This window comes from Amphimedon queenslandica, unplaced genomic scaffold (genome assembly GCF_000090795.2).
Source record: "Amphimedon queenslandica unplaced genomic scaffold, v1.1 AMPQUscaffold_13518, whole genome shotgun sequence".
In the NCBI taxonomy this organism is placed as follows: Eukaryota; Metazoa; Porifera; class Demospongiae; order Haplosclerida; family Niphatidae; genus Amphimedon; species Amphimedon queenslandica.
Genome location: NW_003546246.1, coordinates 1,024,347 through 1,031,464, shown reverse-complemented (window position 1 = coordinate 1,031,464; position 7,118 = coordinate 1,024,347). Strand labels below are relative to the sequence as shown.

Sequence of the window (7,118 nt, the reverse complement as noted above, 5' to 3'; positions counted from 1 at the left end):
AGCAGTGTAATGACATTTTAGCCTTGCTATTTTAGAGTGAAATTGTTTAGTTTAGTTTTCTTTAGCTTAATACAAAATGGTAAGATCTTTGTCTTTGATGTTATAAAGAATTTTATACTATTTTCGTTAATATAGTGCAATTACTACTTAAGATATTTTAGTTTCATTATTTGTGGTTAAAGTACAACTGCATCTTGTTTGTTTGTAATTACTCATTGTATGCTTATCGTATTTTGCCACTTGAGTATGTGAATACTCCCTCTCACTCTCTGTTGTAGACAAACTGTCCACATTTGTGACATTTGCCTAAACCTTTGCAGCACATTATGCTAATGGCAGTTTGTGAGAAATGTTTTAATTAAAACACACAATACTAACTATACAAACTGGTCATGTACCACATGACATGTAATGACATTATGACAGTTGAATACAGGGTGACTTTAACTATTTGGTGCTGTACCACGTATTGGGTGGCAGCTTATTAAAGTTCTAAGAGTGATGAAAGTCACTAGATCTTTATGCTCAATTGCTGTGACACGCTTTGGGTGGCAGCTGTTGATATATTTCATAGAGTGGTTCAGAAACTCTGAATGTAGCTACATGCCGTACCACGCTTTGGGTGGCGGTTGTTGTTGCATTATACAGAGTGTTACATTGTAGTAGTGAAATCATGTAAGTAGTACCACATGTTGTGTGGCAGCTTTTGTGTCATATTGACAGTCACTAGTAGTGAAGCAACATGCCATGCCATGCTTCGTGATGGTCGCTGTTGTGTTGTACAGGGAATATAGTGAAATAAACTGCATGCTAAACCACACATATAAACTAGCATGCCAAGTGTTTTGAACTGTATGTGGCAAATGAGAGAGAGAGTTACTGCTATAATGTGCTGCTTAGGTAAAATTGCAGAGTTGTGAGTTTTTTGACCTGGAATGTGAGACTACCTCCTCGTGGTCCAGGTTGGGATTTATTGTATGATATGCAGTGTATTGTACAATAAATGCAAATTGTCTCACTTTTAAAGTCCAAAAATATGTTGAATAGATAGTCTTCATTTTTTCATTTAGGGAGTGTTGTGAAGAATAGTAATTGGTGCTGTATGCAACAAAGTATTGGATTTATCATTGGTAGTAATGTACTTCTGCCTAACAAAAAAAACCTGCTTGTTTTAGTCTTCTGTTGGTTGCATTTGTAATGTGCATCTATATTCTGTAGTGTTATATTTTAGTGTTGTTTGACTTGTAGCACATCTTTTGGGAAGTCTTATTTTTTAAATATGTTTTACCTAATGGCACCTTCTGCTAAGAAAGTTTCTTCCTTATACTCTGGGGTACATCCACATGCTGTTGCACTTGAGTATGTGACAAGTTGTAAAATTCGTTTAACTGGTTTTGGGACAATGTAACAGTGCTTTTGTCTGAAGACTATAATGTACATGCATAGATTAACTGTTTTGCATTTTATTGATATACATAACTAGGTGTGACACTTACATTACATTTTCTTTCTGCTATAGTTTGAAGAATATATTAAAGCAAATCATTGTACACTTTTTCTAGCTACAAAAACTGTTGCAGAACAAGTTATGTGTGTACTACTATGAAGCTGTAGTTTACAGCAATGGAGCATATATACCGGTTAAGCAAAGGGAAAACACTCACCATCTCAGTCTATTTGTGCTTTATAAAGTAAGAGTCTCCTTTTTTATTGCAAAACAAACTTTCTCTCTTCAGTTAACTTTTCCATTATGAGAAATGGAGGCCTTGTCACTATTTTCATGTATGTTTACTAGAGGGACAGAGCAGTTTTCTGAAAAGTTTGTAAATGTGTGACTATAATTACACTCACAGTTTACATGTATTATCATGCCATCCTTCTTGTTATATTCTTCAGGTGGTATCGTTTGCCGGATACATTTGGTAGCTCATACTATAAGGATACTTTGTCCTAGTGGGTGTGGAAGTGAAATTAGTTTTGAGGGTTCTATATGCTTTATTTATTGTAACAACTCAAGATCTTTGAAAATACTCAACCTGGACATAGTAAGGAAGTAAGCAATGCAATCAATAATTTTCTTTGTTATAGATTTTTACTTGCAAAATTATCGTTGTTGTTCATTGATGATTAAAATCTATTACTGGAAGTATTTGTAAACTTTAGACTTTGTGATAACTTCTTATACATGAAAGTGATGAATATGAGAAAGGCATGCACAATACATTTTTTTGAACTTTTTGGGTGAATTTCTTTACAATTATGAGAGGAACTTTAAGTTGCATAATGAATTATGTATGTACCTATCATTCAATGTATTTGTCCCTTGCTCTTGCAGTTAGCCAAATTAATTACATGAAAAGTAAAGCAAGTAATTCTATTTTAATGTAGAATACCTCTCAAAATATACAGATTTGGTGAGTCTTGCAAGACACTATATAATTGTTTATTGTTTTGCATGTTGTATAGTTTTGATTCTTTCAATGCTCTTTTTAAGTTTAAGTTATAGACATTTATTAGATGCATGTATGCTTCCTATTATGCCAAGCTTGTAAAGTACCTGTCCTGTAAAAATTTTTTTGCACACACACTTATGTATGAGTTCTGTCTTTAATGTTAGGATAAATGATAGTTAGAAAAATATTAAACTACTATTTCTGTTGTTTTATGTAGTTTTATTCACTCAATATCTAGAAATTTGCTTACTAAAGTGAATTGTTGCATCAAATTAAATAATGATAATAATATTCTATACTTGTACATTATTCGTCCATATTGTCTATTTTTTATGACTGCTCTGCTCTCTTTTTTTGTTTTTTCAAATCTTTTTTGCTCTTTTATCTGGATATGTCTGATGATAGTGCATGATTCCATTAAACTGTGAAAAATCTTAATTTGAAAACAGTGTTCTTACCTTAAGCTGGAGATTTGTAAGAATGAAATGGGATATGTTGATGATGTCATTTTAAGTCAATTTTATGTCATTTTAAGTACTGTTAGGACAATGAAGTTATATCAAAGTCATATTGTTACATGTACATATGTGTAGGCATGTCTTTGGCTAGTTATACCATAGTCATTATGTTACATACATGTAGGCATGTCTTTTGCTCTTAGCATGCTGGTTAGCTGCTTTAGTTGTAGTTATTTTTTGTTAAAAATCTAATGTATACTTATGTGCCTTCCTGGTCCACTCTGTTGGTCTAATTTGTAGTGTACAGGCATTGAGAACTTGTTTACAATAATAATGAATTAACAACAATAAATATTGTTAAAAATTAAAATTATAAACACTTTATTATTACAACCTCATGGAAAAATACAGTAACTTAAAAACAAAAGTTTGTAGAGCTAGTCAACTTTGTAGAAGTTGTACTCACAACCAAGTTTTTACGGACCTATTCAGGTACATACATTATATAACACTAAGTTTGATACACGTAAATCTACATGTAGCTAGACACACTGAAAAAGGTGGACTGATGCTTGTAAAAATGCTCACAAGGCAAAACTCAAAGTTTACCATGATGCATGTCGCATTCTATTAATACATGTAAATAAACATAAATGAATAAGTAGAAATGCACTGTGCTACAGAAATGTGACTATTGTACCTGTCATGAACTTACTACAAATGGAGAAAAAACGCAACTCGTGTAAAGTTGTACATGGTAACATGCATGTATCAAAATAAATAAACTAGGAGTGTAGATATCACAACTAAAACCTTATCAATGCAGCAAATACTATATAGAATTATGACTTGCGACTAATGAAACTGATTTTATACAATCATCAGTGCTATGAAACAATCACCACGAAGCTATTGTAGCTCAATTCAAAAACCATTTTGCATGTTGTATAGTTCTGATTCTTTCAATGCTCTATTTAAGTTTAAGTTATAGCCATTAATGGATATGTGTATGTTTCCTATAATGCTAGCTTGTTAAGTACTCCTCCTATAAAAATGTTTTTGCACACACACACTTATGAACAACAATAAATTTTGTCGTTCATTCTAGGATAATTGATAGTTAAGTAATAATAAACCACTATTTCTGGTTTTTTGTAGTTTTATTATTTCCCCAATATCTAGAAATTTGCGTAATAGTTGTATTGACATAAGTAACAATAACAATACACAATACTTGTACAATATTTGTCCATACTGTCTACTTTGTATAACTGCTCCACTCTTTTTGTTATCTATTTGCTTTTTTATCTGGATATGTGTGATGATGGTGCATGATTTCATTCAATTGTACAAAAAATCTCAATTTGAAAACAATGTTGTTACATTCAATTGATTACATATGGAAGAATGAAATCTGAAAGATTGATGATGGCTTTTCTAAGTCAATTAGTACAACCATGTTGATATTTTGTCATAAAAATATAGATTGTTTTGTATTGGGCCACTTTTATCATCTTCTGGTTTTTTAGGTGCCTCTGTGAACGATGGAGCAAGGGAATAACTTCATTGGAATGTATAATTGTAATAATAAAATCAATTTTTGAATTAATTAAGGTTAAAGTAACCATTGTACATCACTCTCTGTAGGTTAGACTTGATCACAGTTATTGAAAAGTAATTCATGCGGAATTTGAGCTGATTATCATTATGACTTTATGATTGGATCATTTCCAGTGGAACAGAACGATGCTGTTTATTTTTTTTTTTGCATTATTGTATTTTTAATATTAAAAATTATTTTGCAATTAAACAATCTCTTGAACAGGCTGCGCAAGCATAAAAAATAATTACCAGAGTGGCAAGCAAAATGAAATAAGCACATTAAACTGTGAGGCTAATTGCAAACACTTCTGAAATATTATTATTAAAATTGTCTCTTTATAAAATAATTTTTCATAGCTTACTGAGAATGGTAGCAACAGCAGAGATATTAAGAAAAAAAAAGATTCACTTCGTCTTCCTTAGAAATAATACGCCATCTTTAATCTTGTGTCATTTCTGGATACCTCTGTATATTATAAAACTGGCGGGAAATATTAATTGCAAGGTGGGGTTAAGTTATGACGTCATATTAGTCAAACCATTAATAAAAATGGCCACCAGTATGTACTTCCTGACTATTGTTTATTTAGCTGTTTCATCTGGTGAATGCAGGCTCTACGAAGCTGTAAAGCTTGCAATCGTGGTATAATGAAGGCAAACACTCAATCAAGTTAGTATGCAGTAAATGCTTTTGTGATACACTGATGTTTTAAAGTGAACAAAACTCTATGAGAGATTGCAGCCCATTTTGCAAAACTTGAAGAACTTTTGCCAAGTGATGGAGCATACGTCAATAGAAAATAATATTATAAAAACAATCATATTACTAAAAATTAAAGTACTCTCAATATGTTCAAGAATTCTTTACTCAGTTTTCAACCATTTTAAAAAGTTAAGTAAAGTTTATTGCATCTCACTATTGAGAAAAAATTTGAAAAAATTATATGTTGTAGAAAATGTATAAAGGAAACAATTTGTGTTCCGAAAACTAAATTGTGCGTTCAGCCCGTTGTACCTTAAAGGACACTTGACCTTGTCCCAATGGTGTCCACTTAATAGGGGTTGCCATATACACCAAACAGGCATGGTATATTAAATTTCTTGTATAATGGGAATTCATAAAATGAAAGACACAGCCAGCAGTTAATACCGCATTTCCTAGAATAAAAGCCGCCCCCAAGTAGTTGCCTCCCTCGAATATACGCCTCTTGGGGCCAGAGTAGTCAAAGAAATTACCACCGCCTTCAAATAGATTTATTATTATTAACCAAGTATTTATTTAACTAGTAAAATGGCCGTCTAGTCACAGCTGAGTCTTAGTCATGTAGTTCCTTCATCCTATCGATTAGTTTCTTCTTTCCAGAAAAGGTATAGATACATGGTACTTCTAGGACCTTTCCAAATTCCCTTTTCCCATTAACATGAGCTTCTATTTGATCACAGGAGGAAGCAAGAAGTATGATGCAACTCGCGAAAACTCCCTAGGAAGAAGTACATGTAGCTCATAATGCAAAGACACTGGGGAACATCTAAACTCCTACAGCCTGAGGTAGAACATGAGAGTGTTTTTTTTCCAGACCTGGAACTGGAAGTAGTACAGTAGTAATTGACATGATAAAGATTGAATTATTTTGTTTAAAAAGATTATTAATAGTAAAAATTAATAATTAATTTAAAATTAATGAAAATTAATAATAATCGTTGCCCTCGAACAATGGCCGCCCTCATATAGTCGCCTCCCTCCTACAGATGGAAAAATGAAATAGATGCTGCGGCTTTTACTCGAGGAAATACGGTATAAGGAAGACAGCCACAGTTGCTACCACAACCTGTAAAATATGCATGTACTCCAGGATGTGACATTACAAGGTCAAAGTAACACTGTATGCACAATGCATTGGTTAAGTTTAGCACCATCGTTGAATGAAAATAAGTAATAATTAAATGTATGATGGCATGACACAAGTGATAATACTTTTTGTTGAAATTAATTGACAGTTGTGCAATGGAGAGTTTGCTAAAAGATGATACTGATATTGGACATCGTTTTTTATCATCTGCTTCACTTTTAATCTTACCAATTTTATTGGAACCAAGTCTGCCAAGGGTTGTTAAGATCCGTGATTTGTCCATTTCATGACACTTTCATTTTTGCATAATATGTCAAGTAACTGGTGACCTGTAATTTTCTGAATAATTTCTCTGGAAATCTGGCTTTAAACATAGGTACTATGGCATTAAGGCTGTGGTTGTCTTCACATTGTCCAAACCAGCTTCTGTTGACATTTTCTTTATCATAGAGGTAAGTTTTTATTCCTTGTGGTAACCTAATAATTATGCTTACAATTTACATGCATATACAGTACTGTACATGCAGTTAATAATGTTACTATTCTATTTTGTGTAAATGTAGTTGTATTTGTGGTTTCACATGTGCTCTCTTTTGTAGAACCTTCTGTGGTTATTCCCATAGTTGTTTATAAGTGTGTGCATGCACTTGGTCATTGTACTAATTACTCTCCTGTTTGTTTCTCTGTCACTCCTCTCTTCACTTTCCTTTATATCATTATTTGTGTTGAAGTTATAAGTGCTTATTGGTGTCAAT

General features: G+C 32.5%; 1 long non-coding RNA gene across 1 annotated transcript; it reads left to right on the top strand.

Annotated features, from left to right (window-relative positions):
* Positions 1 to 1,546: 1,546 nt before the first annotated feature.
* LOC109583279 (uncharacterized) lies at positions 1,547 to 2,009 on the top strand. The gene is made up of 3 exons (XR_002185447.1): positions 1,547 to 1,691; positions 1,737 to 1,819; positions 1,897 to 2,009. It is a non-coding gene; the product is annotated as an uncharacterized LOC109583279 (long non-coding RNA).
* Positions 2,010 to 7,118: the final 5,109 nt, after the last annotated feature.